General features: G+C 41.0%; 1 protein-coding gene across 1 annotated transcript in view; it reads right to left on the bottom strand.

The window, feature by feature from the left end:
- Nucleotides 1–23,895, bottom strand: part of flrt2 (fibronectin leucine rich transmembrane protein 2) — a 44,732-nt gene extending 20,837 nt beyond the window's left edge. Inside the window, exon 1 of the mRNA XM_044169756.1 lies at nt 23,382–23,895. The gene's annotated coding sequence lies outside the window, so the exon portion shown is untranslated. The remainder of the gene's footprint in view (nt 1–23,381) is intronic.
- Nucleotides 23,896–25,081: the final 1,186 nt, after the last annotated feature.

The raw sequence follows: 25,081 nt of genomic DNA, 5'->3' as shown, positions 1-25,081 counted from the left end.
GGCCTTTCACAAAGCCAGGTCCCCTCTTATCATCGGACTGATCAGGGTGTATTCACTAACTTGGCAGAGCCCTTGATTGCATGGTTAGTAATTCAAGTGGTAGATGTATCAGGTTTGATATGAATATTGTGTGGTTTGCCCATGGGGACAATTCCATTTGTGAGACATCCCCCCCCCCCACCCCCTCTTTGTCTGAACCCTTTTGGATTTGTCACTTTGCATTTACTTTAAGAGCTAAAGCTTTTAAACAATCGTAATAATGGAAAGCATGCATTGGTGGCGACACCGCTATGATCTATATCAAAGCCATCTGGAAAATAAAAGCCCTTGCTTGTCTTTAAAAGCGCGTTCGGGCTTTTCACTTTACATCCTGTGCTGAGGGGGCAAGATAGTGAATCAGTTCATGCAAATGTTCTATGCGATTGCACTTCAAACAGTTTGTGGATGATGATGTTAAATTTAGAAGCAGTAAACTAAACACTTGTCTATCATTGTGGTTGTGTTCATCCCCAAACACCCTCACATTCCCTGATCTATCTTCAAAAACAGATGTTAACAACACGGCCCTTTATGAGGCTTACTTTTGAATGGTGACCTGTTTTTTATTAAATACAATCTTGATGTATGTAGTTCTCACACTAAATGCTATGTTTCGGCTCCCAGCGTGCACTGCCCACATGCATATGTCGCGCGGAGCCACTTGTTTGACCCACTGTTGTGATTAATTGTGTGGTTCTGCACAGATTTACTGTGATAGTCCCTGCTGTCAAAGAATGAGCGTGCAGCCTGGCTCTACAACATCCGCCGTGGCCTGCAGTGGTTAAACAAATAGACGAGCGGCAGAGCATGTGCACGCTGGAACAGTGGGGTTCGTAGGTGCTTATTCCACACACTGAACCTCTTTGTTCTCCCTCCGACCTTCATCCAGACACTTTTATTTGACAACGAGGTGTGCCCCGCAACAGCCGATCGGAGCTGATGTCCCTATGCAGCAGCCAGGGGTGGTGATTATGACTGTCATAAAACAGCCTTGGCTCCATCTCCCTGATGTATAAGAGGAGGAAAACAATAGCTGGCACATGTGCAAAAAAAGAAGACCAAGGGAATGGCAAAAATCCCCCCTCCTGTTATTTAAAACTGTTAAGAGCTAGCAGGTATTTCTCATGACTATCTGCTTTCCCCTGGGTATCCGGTATCTTCGGGGAGAGTCTCGAAATGCTTCAGAAAGGTAGTCGGAATGCCGAGACTGCACATGGAAGCATTTTAGACGACTGCAGAGCAGGCGGCCGCTAGAGAGATGTAAGACGAAACATTGCTCAATGTCCTCTTCAATGTATCTCTTGGAAAGAGAGTGTTAACACATGTTCCGTTCCTCGGCTATCTAGCCCTGTGTGTGTGTGTGTGTGTGTGTGTGTGTGTGTGTGTGTGTGTGTGTGTGTGTGTGTGTCTGGGGTTGCAGAATAGTAACGGCCGTGTCATAGCGGGGGTTGTGTAGAAATACGCCCCTGGGACTTCAGCGCTGGCTCAGGTCCAGCTCCACTGATACGTTAACAAGAAGAACTTGTTCTTATCAATGGGGTGCTTTATTCTTGCTGTACACACACACACACACACACACACACACACACACACACTGAAACATCAACAGACACACAGACTAGAGACAGACACAGAAATGCAAACATCAAAGATTCGAATAAACTCGCAGACAGACACACATCTACACACGATTGACAAACAGACAATCACACACACACACACACACACAGTGACCAATAGGCTCACAGACAAACAGACAGACGAGCACATAAACTAGTCTCAGAGACCAATCAATACACACACAGATGGACAGAAAAACACACACACACACACACACACAGCCTACGGGTACAAAAGCAGTGCTGACATCAGGAATGCCTCTCCAGATCCTCATTGCAGCACCTCACACACACACACACACACACACACACACACACACACACACACACATAAACACTGCCCGCTTGTTGTTATTTCTAGTATGAGGAAACTGAATCTTTCAACCAGGTGGAATTATGCAAAAAAAAAAGTTTGGGGTGATGATTTGTGTGTGTTTGTGTAGGTATGGGACTGCCCCTAGTGGTGTCCTGTTGGGTGGGAATAGAGACAGATCCAATTTTTGCTTTTGATCATAGCGCTATTATCAATAGTAAAACACAACTTCAGTAGTATTGATACTTTAGGGATTGATCTGCCCACCCCTGGTCTTTACACAGACTGAAACACAGAGAATGGGCCGGCTTACTTGTTAGAAGAGCTCAAATCTCAGCACCTTGAGATAATAGAGGTCTGAGTGGCATAGATCAACAACACTTGTGCCCCCCCCGCCCCACCCCATTGATTCTTTTGGCCACTTCAGGGCAGTACAGCAAGCTGTAAACACAACACTGACATATTATCGCCTCAAAAAGTTGATGTGGTGAACATGTTGGGAAACAGTTCACACATTTCTATTTACACATCCAGCAGACACGGAGAAACATTGTCATTCATTATCAATGTAAATCCGATGTTAGCTCTTTAGTCTCCACTAACTATTGAAGAAAATATCTGGCGCTGCTAAAGGCTCCACTATGTTTCACAAGTTAGTCACTGACTTTGTCTGTCTGCTGTTTGGTGCTGGGCAGGTAGTGTGCAGTGGCTTTTTAGAGCTTTTTGCTGAAAACAGCTGCCTGCTGCTGCTGCTAGAGAGAGCGGGAAGAAGTTGTGGGCCGTAAAAACCCAAACAATGCGCTGAAAGATGCTTAAACACAGAGTGGGGGGGATAATTCTCTGTTTGTTCGTGACTATGAGTGAGCCCTTTCACAGAACAGATCAGTCATTGTTAATATAAAAATATAGATTAGTGCATTTTTAAGCCACCGCTTCTCAACAGGGTTGCTGCCATTTTAGGATGGTACTTTTGGAGGTACTACCTTAAAGGCTGAAGTCAGGCAACAAAAGTCTCCCACAGATTACATGAAATATTTCAACATGATTGGCTGCAGTCTTGTTGTGCAAGATGGATCCTGATACGTATGTATCTGGCTATTTTTAGGAAGGCATTCGGTCAATCCCAGAGGCGGGTATATGTTGTATACCTTGGTTTAAGGTGGAAACAGAGGCAAATGCAGGCGAAAAGAAAAGAGGCTGAAATAACAGAAAGTCTGAGATCACTGATTGTAGTGGCTGATAGGAGTAATAGGAGTAAACGCAGGAGGAGAGGAGAGCTCTGTCACCTCCTTGGCTACTGATCCTGCCGACTGTGGGGTGAAGCAGAGCAAACACAGTGCAGTGCCCAGCCATCCCCTGCCCCGCTAATCTCTCAACATGGCCTACATAAATGAAAAGGCTTTTTGACAGAATTTCATTACAAACAGCGTTAGGCACTTGTCTCTCTCTCTCTCTCCTCTTTCTGTGTCTTTCTCTCTTGCCTTCTCCACTGCAGACCTCTCAGACTTCCTCTTCCACTGTAATTAGCCCCCCTCACTCATGCCAACAAAAAGCCTTGATTTTTTTTCTAGTTCGGACCGCTGCACACATGCACCACAAACACACGTATACAGTATGTGTAAAATACAGCTCCCACTCTCAAGTAGTACCAAGGCCAAGTCCTTGCATTACTCACACCGTGTCACATGGCTAAACAAAGAGTACAGGTCTGTATGGAGGCAAGGATTTGAAAAAAAACTTTTCCCCACAATATGCTATTATTGCTGAAAAAGTCTTAAAGCGCTGCCGCAGACAGAAACGTTTGCTGTCTGTTCTGCTGCTGCTTTTTGCCTTACATCCCAGAAGTCACAAGATCACGTTGTTTTCAGAAATCCATTAAAAACAGCTTGCAGAACATAAAGTACACATGCGGCTGCCTTGACCAACACACGCCATCATTTTCAAACAAAACGTGTATTGTATTTTTTTCCTCATGTGACTTAATCACGCAGCTCATTATCGTGTTTAATGAGGACTATTTTCACTTCTGCCATTACTGAGCACTTTTACGATACACATAGTTTCAGTACTTCTAGTGAAGAGGTCAAAGGAAACATAAAGTGGGAGGCAATTACACGCAGTTTCTGCATATTCCAGTTCCACTTCTATTGTTGCAGCATGGATGTGGGTTTGATATGATTGTAAGCGCAGTAATTGTGGTCCCGTAAGGACATAATACATGTGTTACTGTAAATGATGGATTAAATTAGACATTCATTGTAATAATATCAGTTTTTGAACAGGAGCCTGGTTTCTGGGAGGTAGTAGAACCGACATCTGAATTTTAACCGTGGTAAATACGGTGGTGTGCTTCTGTTTTAGAACCTAAAACTCAATTCATGCTTGGTTGCTTGACACTCACAAAAGACGATATTTGTCATGCCAATGTCCACATGTATCCCTCGGCGACAGTAAATAGAAAAGCAGAGAAATTAAATGGATTGATCACAGGGACTTTAATGGAGGGCTGATATTAATTTAATCTCTGAGCATTCACTGGAGAGACTTGTCCGGGTCAGGTTAGCTTGATGTGGGGGCTGAAGGTGGGGGAAGCAGCTAGCCTCAGCCAAAAAAACAGGAGTGAGTCCTGGCAACGAGAAATGCACCTCCCAAGCTGTCTTATGTTGTGTCTTGTTAGCCACTGGCCACTTTCAGCTGCCTTGCTAACGTTAGCCATTGGTAAGCCTATATTTAGGAATGTGCTGGGTTTGTTCAGAGTTGGAGGGTGTGTGAACCCCACAGCTTCACTGTGATTTCTGTCACCAGGGCTAAGCTAACGGTAGCTGTCAAAGGTCAGTTGTTAAACTGTAATGTCTCCTTTTCTACAGTATTTCTATATGTTAAATTCAGACAATGCGATTTGTGGGTGCGGAGAGTTCGGAGTTGCTTAAAGCGATTAACAAAAGTACAAAATTTTGTATCAGTAATAAGTATAATTTAGTAATACATAACATTTTTCAAGTAACTTCCCCAACACTGGTCAAAATCATAATTTGTTTAAGACAACTGTACGTATCAAGCTGCCGAGTTTGAATTAAGATGAATTCTTTTGCAGATGTACAGAACATTTCGTAGTCCGTACGTTTAGGGCAAACATATTCGATCAAATCAGTTTTTAGGTTGATTTCTGTCTTTTTTCGCTCTTAACTGTGTATGAGGGGCTTCTTGTTTCAGTCACCTTCCTCTGAAGTAATGTATAACTGACTTGAGGAGTTTGGAATAGTATATTCATATTTCTGTTAATTATTTGGGGGATATTTAAAGACCGAAGAGATTAATTCAGGGACATATAGGAGCTCAGGTGAAGCAACTGAGCTCAAATACTCATTGTTTAATGTGGTTTAATATCAAACCAAATTGTTGTGAATATAACATATAGAAACATTTTATGTTCAGAGTGCATTTGTTTCAGCTCAGATATTAATTTATTCTGCAGATGCTGCACATATACTTAAAATATTATTCCAACAGTATGGATAGTTGTCCCTTACAGCTGTGTTCAGGGACATACTGTGCTAGGATTAAATACTACTATGTAAGACAAAAAAAAACCAAACAAAATAAATTGTTGACCTGATGTGGGTTTAAGTACATTTCCAATCAAGTTCTCTTCTCCATAGCCATTTAAGGCTTTTATTAAGGCAACTTGTCACTCCCCTAATGCCCGCAGTGCTTATGGAAAAAACTCCCCAAACTTTATTCCCCCTTGAAACAGTTTAGTTATCTCTGCAGCAGAGTCAATAAATAGGAACACATAACTTCTTTTTTCCCCCACAGCTCAGCTCCCACAGCTGCCCTCCTCTGCGCACGATCCAATTTCAGCCCAACGGAGGTGATCCTTCCTCAGGGCTCGTTCAGATGGAGGCCGCTGGGCCGTTTACACAGTGGAGTGAGAATGAGGGATTTCTAATGACTCTGCACTCTGATAGTCTTCCAGTGGTGCCCAAGGCCTCTTGCCAAGGACCTTCCAACTCGACACAGCTACTCATCAACCAGTCACATAATTCTAGAGTATAGGCAGAGCGTGGGGGGCCTCTGAGTCCAGGAAGCTTGGCCACGACGAGTGTTAGCAGATGCTGATTTGATGCTTCTTTTTCTCCTTTTTACACTCATCTCTCTGAAAAGTCTCACTCGGCTGAGAATTTTTTTTTACCATGTTTATCATCAAAATTATAATGTTAAGATGAGTTAGTATATTTATCACTACCGATTATCATTATTATTGAAACATTTTGAGCTGAAACCTATGCTGTCCTGATGTCAATCTACCAAGTTTTTACCTTGATAATGCAAATGTAATCCATGAATAATGAGTGCCGTGTCAGAAATATCACTGATCCCCTATAACTGAGTAATTTGTGGTGAAGCTGTCCTGTGGTATTAAGTAACATCAAAGCTTTCTAATTATTTTCCAGTAAGGTAAAGCAAGGTGGATGTCTTAATTCTGTCTGTGTAGAACTGAAGCCTGCCAGGTTCAATCATGAACCTTTTAGAGAGAATCTAATTTTTCTAGTAATCATCAGCATTTAGCAGATTCACACATATGTGATTGTTTTCTCCAAATGTTTCCCTGCATTTTGCGCCCATAATATGGAAAAATGTACTGTAAACTGGAACCCCTTTTCTTTATAAATTGAATCATTTTCCCTCTTATAACGAGAGTTTTCGTGTTGTGTTTCTTTCTCCCTTTTCTTGTGTGTAACTTTCTTCATTACAAACCCATCTATTCTTTAAATTGCCTGTGAGGTTAACAGAGCAGAAGTGATGAATTTTGCACATTGTGTTTAAAGTTTACTTTAGTTTAAGTTTGGTGTGGTCTCTCCAAACACTCCAGAAGTAACAACTATCAAAGTTATGCTCAGTTTTAAGTGATGGTCTGCGGTTTTGCATTGACAGCACTGCCTGTCAGTGAGATGTTTGATGGATTTTGATTGCATTTTTAAAATAATCCTTTTTTTTGTTGTTGTTGTATTTTTATCTTATCGTAATATCTTTGAAGACAAGCTACTGTTTTTACCCTGCAGTACCCCCAAGATCACTTGTCAATCAATCAAATGTGTTCCTTGGATTTTCTGTTCCTGACTGTTGAGTTTTTTGTATATGAGTCGTATTATTTTGTCTGTTCAATCATAGTTGTTATCATTACTCCTGTTAACTACCCAATTCTTCTGTTTGTGACAAACTGCTGTTCCTCCTGCAGGAAAGTGTAACCTTAGTTACTGTATTCACTACATCTTGGTTTACTTTAAATTCTTAGGTTGTTCTTACTCATTAATATAGTGTAATTTTACTGTACAATACACTGTGGTAAAATGCTATTTTAGTAAGAATAATTCTACTATATTACTTTGAACTGTTGCAGAGTTTATTTTCATTACCTCAGTTGTTATTTTTTCATTATCATTACATTTCCTCGGCTTTCAGTGCTTACACCTAAACTGACACTTCAAATGCTTTCAGTGCCAGAAAAATCTTCTTCAGCTCTTCCCAGTCACATTACTTTCACTGTTCATACACAATTTGCTCCAACTGCTTTTTGTGTTTATACATCAACTGACATCTTTCAGTTTATACAATTGAACTGACATTTATTTCATTCAGGACTTTCACTTCAACTAACACCTCCAGCTCAATTTATCACTTCCGCTTCGACAATTGTAACTCTTTTCAATGCTTGAATTTCAGCTGAATATTTAAATCTTTTCAGCACTTCAACTTTACTCAGGGCTTTCATTTAAATTGGCACTACAGGCTTGCTCAGCACTTCCATTTTAACTGGCATTTCAACTTCCGTCAGGAATTGCATTTCGACTGTGACTTCAAATACTACTTCAACTTTTTTAGTATTTCGTCTGCTGCAGATGTTTCGACTGCAAACGCACATACATTTTCTTGTGAACATTAAGCCTTTTCTAGTTATTATTTCAGTACTTATTTTTTCATTATCTTTAACTATTATTAGGGCTGTGACTAATGAATATTTTTATTATTGATTAATCTGCTAATTATTTTCCTGATTAATCAATTAATCATTTTGTCTATAAAATGTCCGAAAATAGCAAAGAATGTCTATCACAATTTTCCATAGCCAAAAGTGACATTTATAAATTGCTTGTTATGTCCAACCAACTGTCTGAAATGCAAAAATATGAATTTTACTATCATATAAGACAAAGAAAAGCAGCAGATTATTTGAGTATTTATATTTGAGTAGCCAATGTTTGCATTTTTGCTTGACATATGACTAAAACAATTCATCGATCTATCAAAAATAATTGGTAAATTAATTTTCTGTCGATCAACTAACTGATTACTTGACCAGTTTATTATTATTATTATTTTGTGTTTGACCACGTCACTTTAGTTCCTACCTGCTGTTGTTTAATGCGGGACAGTTGTAATTGACTATAACGGGTGTAATAGGTAGCAGAAATAACATGCATCACTTCTTGTGCACCAGAACAAGGCCTTCTTGTCCGACCATGTTCACATCAGAGTAGCAAAATTAACAGCAAATGTCACAGATTATTACTTTAACATTAATTAAATGCCACAAGCCTTGGAGGGCGCAGTCATGCTACTTTGGGCTACATGCCTGATGGTGTCGATGGACCTGAAGCAGCAGAAAAATGAGAGAGATTAACAAAAAGGTCAGTCCCACCATTCATTTCCTTTAACCTGCATCACTTCTGAAACTGGTTACACTTCTAGGCCCATTACTGTTGCCGCAGGGGCGAGTGGGTGTAAAGTGGCACCGCAAGGCCACAGACCTCATCCATGTGTCCCTGCATGAGCGTTAGGTATTAGGATGCAGGGGACAAAAGGAAAGCACTTGACCCCTATTGTCTCTGTGTTTGGTCATATTTCCCTCTCACAGTCATGTGGCTGAGCTGAACTCCACTTCCTTTAGCATATCAGTGTGTCAAAGGCAAAACATAACACCACAGGCAAGCAGAAACACACACTTAGACAGAATGCCACTGCAACGTGGGTTCATCACCTCCATCAGGAACTTAGCAGCTCATCCTTTCAGGAAGGGAGTGAAACACACACACACACACACACACACACACACACACACACACACACACACACAAACCCACCTCACACACACACACACCCACACAACTCCATTTTTGTTTTTCGTCTGGGCACACTAAGATGTGCATGTCTTTGCAGTGCTCTTCCCTTGACGGTGTGGCTCCTTTGACATTTAACCAAAGCAAAACAAATTCCACTTGTGAGTTTATTTTCAATACACACAAAAAATGTGTAAAACTATACCCGGAGTAATGAGAGAGTGAAAAGTCCCCTGATAAATACTGGGAGGATGGAAGCAGTAAAACAATACTTGCTCACTGACTGGCTGGTGATATTTGTGCCTGTAAATAAGGCCATTTTGTTGCAAATAATGATGCGGCTTTACACAGTTTACTGGCTAATTTAAAAGGGGACCTCTCTGAAGTATGACCCAGTAGGAATTGAGGAATTTTATTCTTTGTCTGAGCCCCATTTTTAAAATAATAGCCTCACTAAACCGCTGTTACTTTAACACGTCTGGGTCCATTTATGTGAACAGTCCCTGTTGTATAATTTCTCCAGTGTTAGCGGCACTCGACCAGCTCCATGTTCACCCCCTCTCCTGCTCTTTGTCCCTCACCTCTTTCTTTCCTCGACACCATATGGGAGACAGAGACGCAGCATGTTTCGGAATGGAAAATTGATTATAAATAGATGATGTGAGGGATCCACGGTAATGATGGCGGAGAGTGCCACAGCACAATGTCACCACAAGCTATCAGCTGCCCTGGTGCTGCGCTTTGATGCTGCCTAGTGCATTTTCTTATGCTTTGACGATGGTAAGTCTATATGCCTCCAGAGAGCTCACCTGGGGGTCAACTAATGGGACCACTGCCATCCTCCCTCTTTGCTTTAGAAAAGCGGCAATTCCTTTTTTCCTCACTCTCTTTCTCTTTCCTGAGGACTTGGTTACAATAACGATAGCTCTCACACACCCAGATGGGGCACAAGCTCCGGCCATGTATAGAAACGGAGAACAGGAGTGTAAGTAACCAGCCTGCGCATTCAGAGCCAACACAAACTGACTCACACCTTGGAATCTTTCAATTTGCCTGTAATAAATTGCAGTAGGAAGCAATTGCATTGTGGATGTGCTGAGGGGGTTGAAATTGAAACCCATGCAGGGACAGTGGCACGCTCTCAAACAGAACAGCGGCATATAGTCTTGCCTTTGACTAGTTGAAGAAATGGAAACAATGTACGATTCTCACACACACACACACACACACACACACACACACACACACACACACACACATCCTCAGAAAATGTTAGTCAAACCAACAGATATGCCTCTACATTAACGTGTCAACTCACTACCCTCAGCTCGCATATTTTCTCACAATAAAAAACACAATTGACAATATCAGCATCTAGTCTGGCAATTATGGAGGCAACAGAACAGCTTTCACAGAGATACATGTATATCTGTATATACATATAAACATGTATATCCTTCAACTAAGTGACCTGGGTCAGTCGATGTAGTAATACAGCCCTGATGCCCTAAACATTCCCTTCTTTTTCTGCAGCATTAGTGCCCAGCTAAGTGGTGGTCAGCTCTGTTTGCTTTAACTGCAGGTGGCAGCGGTGACATGCATTAGTCCCCCTCTGCCCCCATAACGGAATAGCAAATGTGAGCTCCCCGGAGCGCCAGGGCCCAGACGTAACTGGATAAAGGCTGTCGGAGGGCCTCGTCTGAGCCACAAGTGGAAACGCAGGCCGAATCTAATAAGAGTCCAACCCGCAGCCATGTAGACTATATCAAAACAAGAACTCTGAATATGGACTTCTTTTTGCAGGTAATTTGGTCTCGGCTGGGCCTAAACTCGTGTTATTCTGTTACATTCCCTCATGCTCCCTGTTCTGTGCTCAGTCTTGCTCTGGTTCATTGCTTTCACAAGAGAAAAAACAGATTTGCTGACCTTACAAATTACATTCTCTTACAATGATGTATAGTCTGTGCGGACAGCTGATTTGAAATTAATAATATCGTCTGTGACATCTTGTTTTTCCGAGGCTTTGCTTTCTTACATGATAAAAAACATCTTAAGTGAAAGGCGCCAATAAAGGCTTGTTTTAAAAAAAGAAGCAGAGAATGAAGATGAGATTGGCAGAACCTTGTTTGCTCGGCTAGCGTGTGGGTATCAGATAACGCCCGTGCGTGTTTTATTGGGTGACGGACAAATAAAGAATAGCAGAACAACGTGTGGGAAGACAGACACTGGTCTAAAAGCCTCCATTCATCCCTGAGTCATGTTTCACGGGGCTGCAGTGTCAGGTTGGACCCTAATCTCCTCCAGATGCCCGCGCAGGAAAACAACATCTCCGCCTGCACCACCACAGAACAAGAACAGAACACCGAACCTTGATATCGTAATTGATTTGCAAGTCTCTGTTATAGTTGTTTTGACTCTGTATCTATGTATTTGCTCATGTATCCTCTCTGTTTGTTTTATTCTATCCTCACTCACTAGTCTTGATCAAAAGTGTATCTCCTTCTTCTCATCAGCTCTCCCTGTATGCCTGCCTGTTCCTGTTGGATGGGAAGAGCGAGGGAAATATATGCATAACCCCCCGCTGACATGTCGTCTTGTTTGATGTGGGATTCTCAAACAGATGCTCCGTCTCTCCAACGTTATTGGGGATATTAAAGTGCTGCGTGGCTCTGTCTCTCTGACTCCTTAATACAAACACACACACCATCATTTGCGAAAGCCAATTCCATTTCCTGTTTTAGAAGCGAGCTTCACAGCTTTCCTCTGTTATTCACAAAGTAAATAAAAAAACTCAGTCCAGGAACTTTACTGTAGAATAGACAGAGAGCTGCTGGTGCAGTCAGCGTTGATTGTGGGGTTGCAAATAATGATGATTTTCATTATATGGTAATCTATTGATGATGGTTCCGCTAAATCATTTAATTTAGTTGAAAAGATCGATTCCACCCTTATATCTGTAGGATAAATATGAAGCCACAGCCAGCCAGCCTGGCTTTGTCCAAAAGTAAAACTAATTAAAGCTCACTAATTAACACTATATATCTCGTCTGTTTGATCCATACTTAAACCGAAGCATGAAAGCAATTATTTGTCCCGCACGTAAACCCCTGTAAAACCACTAATTGTCATTTTTACACTTGTGTTTTGACAAACGAGATATAACGTGTTCATTAGCAAGTTTTAAAGTTGGTGGTAGGAAGTTTTTTTTTCACCTGCCAGGCTAGCTGTTTCCAGTCTTTCTGCTAAGCTAACCAGCTGCTGGTGGTAGCTTCATATATAACAGACATGAGAGTGGTATCAATCATCTCAGCTAACCCTCAGCAAGAAAGCGTATGTCCTAAAATGTCAAGCTAATCCTTTAAGCAACTAATCAATTTAAAAAATACGATAGTTGTTTCAGCACTAGTTGACTGATTCCTAAACATCTATGTGTTCAAAGCTTCTACAGACTGAAACATTTCTGACACGAAACCCCCCGACACTATGGTTTCAAAGGCTTCCAGTGTTTGAGCGAGGATGTAGCTGTTCTTGTAAAACAAAGCTGTAAATACACATACATGAAATTTACAAGCCATTTTGCATCTCTGGAGTTGAGTCAAACTTGTAAACACTGAGGAGGAGGAGGAGGTGGAAGAAGAAGAATAAGAAAAGATAAGCAGGCCTTGAATTATCTAGGCCAGTCAAATGGAGGTGTGGTCAGGGACGGACGTTGCGGCTCTCGCTCTAGGCCAGGTCTGTGAGAAGGTCATGTGAAAGTGGAATGTGGCTGAACTGGATGCTTGCCCGAGGCTGTTTTCAGTCAAGAGGGATTATTTTTCTTAAAACAAAGTGAAAACTGTATGCCACCTGGGAGAGATTATTCCTCCGTGTTCCAGTACAGACCAGGTTATTTGAAAAACTTGGTTTGGAAACATGTGACAATATCTCGCCACAAGGCAGAGATCTCAGATTTTCTTTGACGGTGTATTGTTTCAACAAAATTCAACAGACATAATGAGAGACCAGGCTTTTGCATGCTGCATTACTGGACAAACAATTACCCTGCAATTACTGTGAAGCCTTTGAGATAGAGGGGGAATGCATCACTCAGCAGGCAGCTGACAGCGTGAGCTAACTCAGCAAGCAACATGCAAAATAGGAAAATAATGGTGTAGAGTGCCAGAAGAGAAGATCGTCCGTACAACGCAGAGATATAAAATAAGGAAGAAGGAGAAGGCAACACATGGCTGGGAAAAACCAATTTATACAGACAGGTGAAGGGAACATATACAAACAAAAAGACACATATCCAAAAAGAAGTGAAGGTGCACACACACATATTCAGACTCTCCAGTGAGTGCTGTCAAAGCCTGGCCGTCACCAGAGCATGTCTGACTGAAAACAGGACGGGCAGGGAAGCCTCAGCCTGGATGTTCCTACAACGAATCATGTATCAGCTCGTATTAGAGCAGTACATATAAACAGAATGATTAAATTTGTTCCCATATGAAAGGAATATTTCATTTCACGATATTATGCTGTGGATTTTTATACTGGTTGGGAAAGTTTAATAAAGAAAAACTTTAAGGTGAGCAATAACAGGAAGTCCAGGGAGTTGCATAATGTCAGTGTGGTGTATAGTTTGAAAGTGCGGCTGGTGTATTGTGTTGACTAGACCTTTGAGCCAACCTGCATCACTGAGTCATAAGTTTTCGTATTGCAACAACAGAACTCACAGTGTCTGGTGAGAGAAAGAGTGACAATAGAGTAAAGAAAATGGTTGAAGACAGATACACAGGGGAGATAAAAAGGAGAACGAGAGAAATAGAGAATGTGGGTAAAGACAGGCACTAAGGTTACGTTCAGACTGTAAATCAGATTTTTGGCATATCCACAGTGGAATCAGATTGATTTTATCAAGTGTGGAGGGCAAGAAACACGTAGAAGTCATACTGTAGGTGGTTTGAAATCTGACTCAAATCAAATTTTAAATGACTTAGCCGAGCCACTCAAATCAGATTTCAAACTGTCCTTTACCTCACTTGCAAAGCATAACGCAGAACACATGGTGGTGACATCACATCTGGCTGTGACTGCCGCACAGCGGTGGAAGACGTACTTAGATCTTAAGTAAGGGTGCCAGTACAACGATGTAAAAACGCTCCACTACAAGTAAAAGTCCTGCATTCAAAGTATTACTTCCATTAAATAAAAGTACAGAAGTTTTATCAGCAAAATGTACTTCAATTATCAAAACTAGTACTTGTTCTGCAGAAACTGTGACTGATTATTATAGATGATATTATTAAATTGTTAATATTGATGCATTAATGTGTAAGCATTTTACTGTTATTTTACTAGCTGGTTGAGGTGGAGCTAATTTTAACTCCTTTATATACAATTTGGTAGTTTAGTCAAGTCTTAGGGACGTGACATCATTAATGGGGTGCACACTAAAAATGTTCTGCTTTTAAAAAAATGACAGTTTGCCCAGTGCCAGTTGTTTTGACCCAGTGTTAGTATTATATTTTTATATTACTGTTGGGTTATTTACCCAAGCTAAAATATGATTATTTTATTAAGTTTTTTTATTGTATTAGTGCTATATTGACCCAAACTGGGTCAGTTTTGACCCCCGTGATTTTTAGTGTGTAGGGGGGGAAAAAGAAAGTTCTGTTACTTAAATTTGTACTCCTTTCTGTATTAATTCTCTTCTCTAGTTTGAACAGTTATTTAAATGAAACCATCTTAAAGACAAAATCACTCTTTGATGAAACTGCTAACAACTCATGGAGTCTGTAACATGACAAGGAGCCCTATCTAGACACTGCTTTTTTGTAAGGCCGAAAAGGTTGGGATCTTAATCTGAAAAGTAACTATACCTGTCAAATAAATGTAGTGGATTAAAAACTTATAACTTACATATGTCTCCCTGAAAAGTACCTACAGTACAGCGCTTGAGTAAATGTAGTTACTTTCCTCGTCTCTGATGCTGCCCGCATGCCACTATTGCTGTGGTGCTCAAGTGTGAGAGCATACATCTCCATTCTTCATCTAATCTGCAGCCCGCTGTTTTGGTTGCATGCTCGAAAAATGCTCCATGAGTCACTGTATGTGCAGCAGTGTCATTACCACAAAAACTAATCCTCATAGGTTTACGATGCCTTGAACACAAAATCACCGGTAAATGACGGACAGGATTTCAGTCCTAAAGATCAGACTTAAGAGGCAAATTGAGTTTTTATGAGGTGTGAACATAAAATCTAAGATAAGGGGGGAAAGATGAGGGTGGAGGGGGGTGGGGGGTGTTGATGGCTGGGTCTAAAATGTGTCAGTTCAGTGTGGCTGGAGCAGAAAATCAAGGAGCGGCGCGCTGTGCTGTACGGCTGCTGCTGGCAGCCGCTCTGGCTGGCATTCGCCATTGCTTTTTTGGCTGCTTTCAGAAGTCTCCAAAGCAAACAAGAACGGCCCTGCTTACAGGCCGTAAAACTTGCGTGTCAGCCTACTCAGTCATGCACAGCACAGTACTTCACAAAATGGCAAGAAGTGTTCACATTTTCTTATCAAGCTGCTATTAAAGTGATTTCAAATTATGGTGATAAATTAACTATTTTTTAAGAATTTTGCTTCAAAGTCCAACAATACACTTTTTGTGTAAGGACATTTAAACTATAATGATACTGTGGCTATTGTGCATAATGTTGACATATTTGTGGAAGCGTTGCCTAAGCTTCAGACCTCTGGGTGGGCATACATGGCAGCTGTTAACTGACATTTGAGAGCCGACATTGCTAGGAGATGCGCTGTCAACTGTGGCGTGCTACTGACCGGACCACGTCATTGCCCTAAAGCCTACAAAGATTGATACAGGCATGTTGGTTACCATTTCAAGATGACATCTGTCCCTACATAACATTTAACAGCAAGATGGGTCCTTCTGTATATTTTAGTCACTTAAAGTGGAAGCTAGTTAGCCTAGCTTGCTAGCTTCTACTTTTAGAAAGAGTCAGCCAAGCTTGTTAACGTTTACTGATATCCATTTTACGTTACTTTTCTTTTTATTTCAACAACTGACGAGTCATTGGCAGCTCCTGCAGACTTAGGGCTGTGTTCATCCAGCATTATTGAAATTATGGGCAAGCGTTAGCTGTCTTTCTTTAATGGGTGCATAATGAGCGTCAGAACTCACAGCAGCAGCTAGTCTTGTAAACTCAGCCCTCCGTACGTTACTCCTTGATTCCAGTAATGACGGACGGAATCATAGACAGTGTTGCCAACTATTTTCAATGGAAAGAAGCTAAAGTCTGCTTGAAAACTCACTAGATATGTGCTACGGCACACACTAGTTTGCATATCAGTGATGTCATCGTGTAATTATTTACATAATATACAAGATTTTTTTTCAATCTCAAATCAAAATTGAAAAAGTCAAGGTAAACTTAAAGGCACCCCAAAATCAAAAATACATATTTTTCCTCCTTTACCTGTAGTGCTATTTAATTCCCATTATATATATATTTTAAAAAAGCAGACATCTCTACGGCCGATATCTCCAAAACTCGGCAACTCACACCAAAACAATCTACATGGATAAATAGCGCTACAGGTAAGAGGAAAAATATGGATTTTTGATTTTGGGGTGAACTGTCTCCTTAAATGACTGGAGATCTTAAGTAAGGATAACTGGCTTTATCATTTGTTAAACTCTGTGTATTTTGTGTATGAAGTTCCCCGGACAAAGAATGGTGATCAGTGATTGTTCGTTAGGTGCGGACGTTCACAGCTCATTCACATTAATGTCTGCTGATTAGTCGATTGAACGTGCTGCTATTCTCCTCCGCTCACTGAACACAGTCACATCAGTTAACTGTCTGTGTCCATTGGAACTGAAGTGATATTATATAAAAAAAACATGGTGCCTGTCCTCACAGATACCACAGTACCAATCAAATGACTGCTTCCAAATTGTCAGTCATAACCAAAAATTCACAAACACTGGAGAAACTTATTATCATACTGTAATTTTGATAGGTACAATTTTGACAAAATACCAACGCAAGTCAAAACAAACACCAAGGAAATATATGCTGATTTCTGAGGTCACGTTCACTTGCTTGTTCCAGTCATGCCTTCCACAATTCATAATGTAAAACTAATTTACCAGCTCAATTACGTGACAGTGTAATAATGTAATTGGTCATTTACAGTGTGGCGGTCTCTGGGTCTTTTCCATACAGAGAAGGGCACGCAAGCCAGATTTAAATGGCTGCTTATGGGGTTTATTTGTGGTTTGAAGTGGTTTGAATTGCAGGGCTTTTTCAGAACATTGTTACTGCACCAATCAAAGCTGTGATTTTCCTTTTAATACTGCTTTGTAAAGAACAATCAATGGTGCCGGTAAATGTTGAGAGATACATTTAAAAAAAAAAAAACATTTGTCTCTCTCATTTAGTGCATTTAAGTGCCATATTACAGTCTGGGTTTTAAAGAAAAACTATTCTGAAATGCAAAAACAAACACCCTTTGCTTAAAAAAAGGTATAAATTCAGAGCTACGAGTTTCAACCTAACTAGGGCTCAGGCATAGCGTAAGCCTTTACTGTCGTCTTTGTGGCATTTGTAGGAGGCAAAAAAACGAGTGGACAGGAACTGTGACTATCGTAATAATAAATAACATGAATGAAGCTCAGGCTTTCACAAATTGACCGCAGCATTTTATTTTCTGTGGTCAATATCTTGAGCAAAACCCAGCTAACTTAGGGACATCATAACTAGCCACCATATTGATTTACGTTGTTAATTAGCCATTACATATAGCCATAATTAACACAGCCTGTATTCTTTACTAGCCTTCATCTACCTTGTGTCGGGTCCGCTCTGTGGACCGGATGCATAGACTATAACGTTGTGCTTTCTGCTGAGATGCTGAAGCATAGATGTCGTGCTATTGTGGTAGGCTAGTTCAGTTTTACAACAGACGCACTGTACAGAGTATTCCTGGACACTTTCTGTCACTTTCACTGTCTCTTCTCTGCACCCCTCGCTATTTTCTCTCTTCCTCCTTTTTGTAATCCACGCTGTCAAATCACACCAAAACGCTCTGAACCTTCTCTGATCGCAGCGTTGTGCAACAGTAACAATCATCTGTGCGAAACACAGTGCGCTGTATTTAGTTATATGGATTAAACGAAGCTTCGATGCAAATCAATTGAATCGATTAATTTTAGTAATCGAGTTACTCGAGGAATTGTTTCAGCCCTACTCTGATGTTGAGACGCATTTATGTGAAGAACAATCAAAGGTGCCGGTAAATGTTGAGTGATTCATTTGACAAAAAAAAATCTCCCATTTGATTTGTCACCTCTGATGTTGAGACGCATTTAACATAACACCATGAATGTCACTGCACTTGCCAAAAAAGGCACCCTGGAAGCTGAAGTACGGCAAAAGGAGGTAATCCTTTCCTCGCGTGTTTAGCTCTGCTCGTCCTTTAGAGGTCACAGTTGTATTCTGGGGTGAAGCATTTTTACCTTTGTGAGGGTAATCTGTCTCTCTGATTGACAGCTTCCACAAAAACAGAGTGCCAGTGGTCACATGTGGGAGATTATGAGGGTTTGATGAAAACAGCTATTGCTGGTATTTATCATGGGGTGAGGTTGAATCACTCCATTTGACCTCCAGACGTGTGAGATACTTGTAGGGAGGTCACTGTGGCAGCTTCATGTTTTTTTACATTGGTCTTCATGTTATTCTAATTACGTCTAAGCCATCGACTATAATCTAATGATTGCTCTCCAAATGTCCAGGTATTATCTTCAGAAAATATACACTGGCAACATTCTTTCTGAACTGTTGAGTTATGTGTTTATTTTAATGGAGGTACGAATTCAAGCCTTGTTGACAGAATGTAGGTTGACTTGCAGATGTATATATATATATATAGGGTCGGTTTTTTTATAGACACTTAACTCCAATTAACCTTCATTCTCGTATTTGCCTGTAATCACATTATCCTCTGGTATTTGACTCTATTTTTCTTTCATCCGAGGGAGGCCGTGTCCTCCTGCTACATGCCCAGAGAACGGTGAGGCAGCGCGACAACAAGCTTCTCCTTGTGCTGCATCTCCCAGTTGGCCAGAGAACCAGTCTATGGTCTACTCTCTCTCTCTCTCTCTCTCTCTCTCTCTCTCTCTCTCTCTGTATCCCCCTCCTCACCCTCGGATCTTTCTCAATGCTCTCCTCATGCTCCCTTTTTAGCCCTCTTCCTTCTGCTCCCTCGCTGCATATCTCAGCGCTGCCCTCAGGCCATGTCTAACGCCGGACAACGGCTGATTCATGCCGTCAGTTGGCCGCTGCGGTCAGCTGACTCTCTAGTACTATAGGATTGTTCTTGTTGGAAGATTGGTTCAATATCCTGCCAGGACGCTGACCAATTCCAGTGTCCTGTGAGTGTGCCTAAATATAAAGTAATTTAAAAGAACATTTTAATAATTAAAAGACAATTATTCTACAAAATGAAGTGCTTTTTCTATTCCTATCATATCCTACTTTACTGTCTTTATAATTTATTTCTAAAATATTTAGACATAGTGAGTCATTATTGTTGTCAAAATAATGATTTTAATTCTCATGTCTTAAAATGGACAGTTTGAAACAGCGTCTTCAATCTGGGCCTCTTTCTTCCCTCTGCGCCGTTCAAAAACACATTCCAACTGTCAAACATGCTCATTCGTGTACTTCTATATAAAACTGTTTCTGACTACCTGCCTGTCCCCTAAAGCAGTTATAGGTGAAAGAGCTCTTTTTCAGCACTTGTACCCCTACACTCTGAAAAGGTGCATGTTGAGCTGTCACCCGCACTGACACATTAGTGATATATTTTCAGAATTGATGCATGAATGATCATGCATGAAATCTGCAGTTATTTTGAAAGATTTGGAAATGTCACCTCAGTCAGGCTCATACTTTACACTTCTACTCCAATACATTAAAGACAGAAATATTGTACACCACTACATGTATTTGACAGATATGCTACTAGTTGCTTTACAGATTCTATATGCAGAGTATGAGATGAGGCTCTAAAAAAGTCTGACAGCAATTATTTCAATCAGTTAAGTGTTTGGTCTTTTAAACATCTGAGGATAGTGAAAAATGTCACAATTTCCCAGAGCCCACCGTGATGGCTTCAAATGGCTTATTCTGTCTGACCGACGGTCCAAAACCCAGAGGTATTCAGTTTACAATGACATAAAACAGAGAAAAGCAGCAAATCAGCAGCAACCACAGGAAGATAGTCAGCATTTCTGGTTGAAAACAACCTACGAGTATATAAAGTAGTTAAAATAGGGCCACCTCGACCTCGCTGCAACATTAAAATGCTGCTTACATATTAATTCATCAGTAATGATGGCCCAATAATACTATATATAAAAAAATATATTGACAGCGGCCATTCTACCTTTATAACAAGTACTTTTACGTTTGATACTTGGAATACATTTAGCTGATAAGACTTTCTCTACTTTGAATGCAGGAATTTTGCTTGTAGCGAAGTATCTTGACATTGTCGTACTGCTACTTTTAAGTAAGCAACTGATCTGATTTGATGCTGATCTTCAGTAGATTTACTGTCACAGTAACCAGTAAGCCACCAGCTGCAATAGGCTGACTGCACAAGACACACCACACCAACCTGTCAGTTGTAACACATGTTGTTGTCATATGTTGCCATGGAGAGTGCATGAAAACTAGTTAGCAAGCAAGATTCTGGGTTAAAATAGTTATCTAAAGTAGAGGATAAATGGTTTGAACAGTTAGCTAAGAAATGAGAAACATTTTAAATAATTAGTCATAGTCGTGCATAAAGAGTTGTAAAATAATGACTTGAAAGAAATAGATAATGAGTTGAAATAGTTAGCTAAAGGTAGTAGATAAACAGTTGATATTGTTAGCTAAATGTAATGGAGAGATGGTTGAATCAGCTTCTGCCACTCCATGTGTTAGTAGAACGCAAACTTGACAAAACTGAAAGAAAAAAGGATTCTAATAATATCCACTTTATGTAGTGTTACTTCAAATCTGCTGTAAAATCAGTTGAAATTAACACTTTTGGAACATGATGGCTGGACTTGATGAGGGGGAGTTCTATGGATGTTTTTATTAGACTTTATTAGTTATAACCCGCAGAAGACAATCCACAAATGTGTACCATGGCCCACAAATATTTCACTACGCACATGTATTTTTTTATTTGTGTTGTGTAAAGTGTAAAGTTATAACCACAAAAATACAGAGCGATTTGCAAATATACATATGCTTACTCTGAAATAATATAGCTTCACTACAACAAACGCATATACATACAGGAACACATACGCATTTGTGGATCCATTTTTACATGTGAAACGGGCTTTGCACATTTGTAGATTGCTTCCTGTCAGCTTGTGGGCCACGTGGCATTTGTGACTTCCCTCCTATATATTTGTGGAATTTTGTCCAATCCGTGCCGCAGCAGATCTGTAAAAAGGAATCCCGCAATGTGGGGTGCAGTTACTAGCTACACTAGCAGGTGGCGAGATTCCTTCACGTGAGCTGACGGAACTACAGTCTGTACTGGAAGAAGAGTCATCCGTAGTAGACCCGCCCCTACTCTCCCTCTGATTGGCTATTCCAGGCGTCTGCTAAGCGCTAATGCTAGCCTAGCTATGATTCTAACCGGCACTACGACCTAGACAGGCCCAGGAAGAGAGCAACTCAGCCACGGCAGCTCATGTTTCGGTTCCCGTAGCACCAAAGCAGCAGAGAGAAGCTCCACAAACTGCCAGTACGGCAAGCTAGCGCCTGCAGGGGCCGCTAGCCAGCCAGCCGGCCGGCCAGGCGCGCTCACACCCTGCTGTGAGCTGGCTGGTGCTCTCTCAAGTGACCGGTCTAAAATAGAGTTCATCTGACAGGGATGAGGGGTAAGTCAGACAAATAAATGGTTGGGAACCACTGTTGTATACTTTCGCACTATAGCTTTCACCCTTGACTTCCTTGCTACTGGATGTATGTGCAAATCACTTTGTACGGATCATTTTGGAATAGAAATCAATTCAGTAATCGTGTTCTTGACAAGAAGCTGTATAAAAAAAAAAATTAAAAAAAATCAGCTAGAAGCCCTAGATATCGCTTGAAAATAATAACTGAATTTATTAAGGTTAATTAGGCTAAATGTTAGAGGTTATATGTCGATGCTGGTGAGGTATGTGCTGTTAGTTGTGTTTATCAGGTCCACTGGCAGTCATGGTCTGGGATTTGGCGTGCTGGCCGCGTGTTAAGTAAAACCTGTGAATTAAATAGCTTTGTAAAAGTGCTTTCAGGGCAGCGTTTCCTGGCAAAAAATAAATAAATAAAAATTTTTAAAAGCTTTTGATCATAGAGATTTGATCATTATTTCCCAAGAAGCATGGTGTGTTTACCTGTGAGGAGCAATGGAACACTTCACACCCATTTAAATAATGAGACCATTGCAAAAGATGTTAGAGATAATTGTTACTGTTTCACCTCAGACATTTTTAAAGTTATTGCTGGAAACGCTCACAATTATTTTAAATTGCTTTCTGCTAGGAAAGGAAGAGCAGGTGGCAGATTTCTGAATGTAAACTGGTCCTTACACTTCTGAATTTGTAAAACAACGCCCGAGAGAGCATGTGAAATGCACTCTTTTATTATTTTTCTTTTTTTTTTTTTAAATAATATGTACTCAACCTTTCATTTAATGTCTCCTGTAGGCCACCCATTAAAATCATCACCCTGTTTAAAACTCTGCTTTAGAGGGATTTGTCACCCCAAAGGTTGACAAGACAAGTGCACAAGGTCAAAGAGAGACACAGTGAAACAGGCAGTGAACTAGAAAGAAACATGGCAGCCATGAATAATGCATGGATGAAAGGTTTATCTAATGGCACTCTTAAAACTTTTAAAAGTTGATCTTTGCTTTCAGCTGGAGATGCCCTTGACTAAAAAGCCCCTTTTCCTTACGTACTGCAGTCATCCTCCGAACTCGGCTTGAGAGAGACACTGATTGGTTTAATTATGTTTTCAGTGATTAAGCATCTTAATGGTACTCATCACAACATGAGACATGAATCACAATGATTCTGAGATGTGACATTTGGGGAACAGCTTTGGAAAATGTGTTTTTTTTTTTTTCTGGAACAGAACAAGTTCTTTTTTGCACTTTTTTAAACACACAGACATAGACAAACAATCCCCAAGCTATGCACACACACACACACACACACTGGCAGACAATTTAAAGAAGGACACTTACCGTCTTTGGACACTTGGTGGTCATGGCAGGGTCAGAGAAGAACAGAGATAGAGAGAGGGGGGGGGGAGCGCGACCTCACGGCATTACGCTCACATCCCAGCCCGGCTCCCAGACACGAGGACGAGACCGACGGGGCTCGTTAACTTGAAAGCGCGGATGGAGGGCGGTGTGCTTGCTGGAGTGTGTCAAGAGGAAACTGCAGGCACCAGTCAGTCAGGCCGCGGAGAGACAGCGAGAGGGCGAAAACGAGACAGACAAAAGCAGAGAGAATTCAAAGACGCCAGCAGTTTCTTCTTCCTCTTTCTCCTTGCTTTCTCTGGTGTAACTTAACCCCCGAAGAGCCCCGGCGATGCAGACATACAGAACCAGTTCCAGACCTGTCCTGCACCAACGGCTGCCTCTCTCCCTTCTCTCTCTCTCCGTTTTCTCTTCTCTCTCTCCGTTTTTTTTTTTTTTTTGGTATCATTTAACTCTTGATTCCGTGGCCCGGCGATGAGCTCACCGCGGGCTCAGGTTTCAGCGTCTTTACTGGAATGCGAGGGCAGCCTCACAGAGAGGCAGAGGTGCCGGGGAGGTCAAAGGCTACTGGGGTAGTGTGTAAGAACGGAGAGGAGAGTCATCTGGGGGAGTTCCAGGGAAGGGATATCTGAGGGGCCTGGAGCGTCGAGAACAAAACAGGAGTTACAGGGGTCACGGGATGTTGCGGGGCCAGGCAACATGACAGCTTTGGAGGCTATTGACTTGAGTACATTTACACGCTCAAATACACACACACACACACACACACACACACACACACACACACACACGGGTAACCTCTCCTAAGTGCTAGATTTATTGCTCACTTAAAAAGTGGGGTGTTTTCCTCAGGGAGAAGAGCATTTTTTTTTTCTTCTATTGTGGAGCTGCTGTTTTCACATGTTAGCAGTCTTAGATCAGAGATATGAATGAATACAATTAAAACACATACATAACTAAGAAGGGTGACCACAGTCGCAGGAATAATAACACTTTTATTTGCATAGCACACATTTAGTACACACTGAATCAAGATGCTTTACAATCATGATAAAACAGCGGCAAAATGGAAATAATTCGATAAAAATTCAGTTTAAAAAGAAGGCGTAGGCTGTTACTAAAAGCAAGAATGTGTCAAGGACATCAACAACAGTAAAAGGACCTACAAGGAACACTTTCATAATGTCACTTTTCATGACAGTGCAGTCACTAATCCCTGCCACCTCACCAGCTAGCTTTTAATGGCTACAGCAACCAGACAGAGTGACTGTGCTCCTCACGGAGTTTTAAAACGTTTTCAAATTCGTAACGCTGCCAAGTTAACTCTGACTCACTCAGCTAGCTGCTTCCGTCAGTTTGACACTGAACAATATGCAAGCTTACAATCCAACCTTGCTAGTCAGCTGGCGAGGCAGGTAACACTAGTTAAACTAAGTGAAAGGAGAGGCCAGTGTCTGTGCAGTGTGTTTGAAGTGCATTATACTGGGAACTTTTTCCAATATAAATGCAATACAATGGACAATATGCAATAGAATTCAACAGCACCACAAACTACAGCCTGCAGAATGACCACATCGCTCAAACTGTTTCAACGAAACCGAACATCATAAGCTTCGTGAAGGTGGGATTTATTGCAGGGCTTTTATTAAATTATTATTAAATGTAACTGTATTCAGCTTAGT

The sequence above is a fragment of the Siniperca chuatsi genome, linkage group LG16, assembly GCF_020085105.1.
Source record: "Siniperca chuatsi isolate FFG_IHB_CAS linkage group LG16, ASM2008510v1, whole genome shotgun sequence".
Lineage (NCBI taxonomy): Eukaryota > Metazoa > Chordata > Actinopteri > Centrarchiformes > Sinipercidae > Siniperca > Siniperca chuatsi.
Note: the sequence above shows the minus strand (reverse complement) of the source record. Positions and strands in the feature narration are given on the sequence as shown.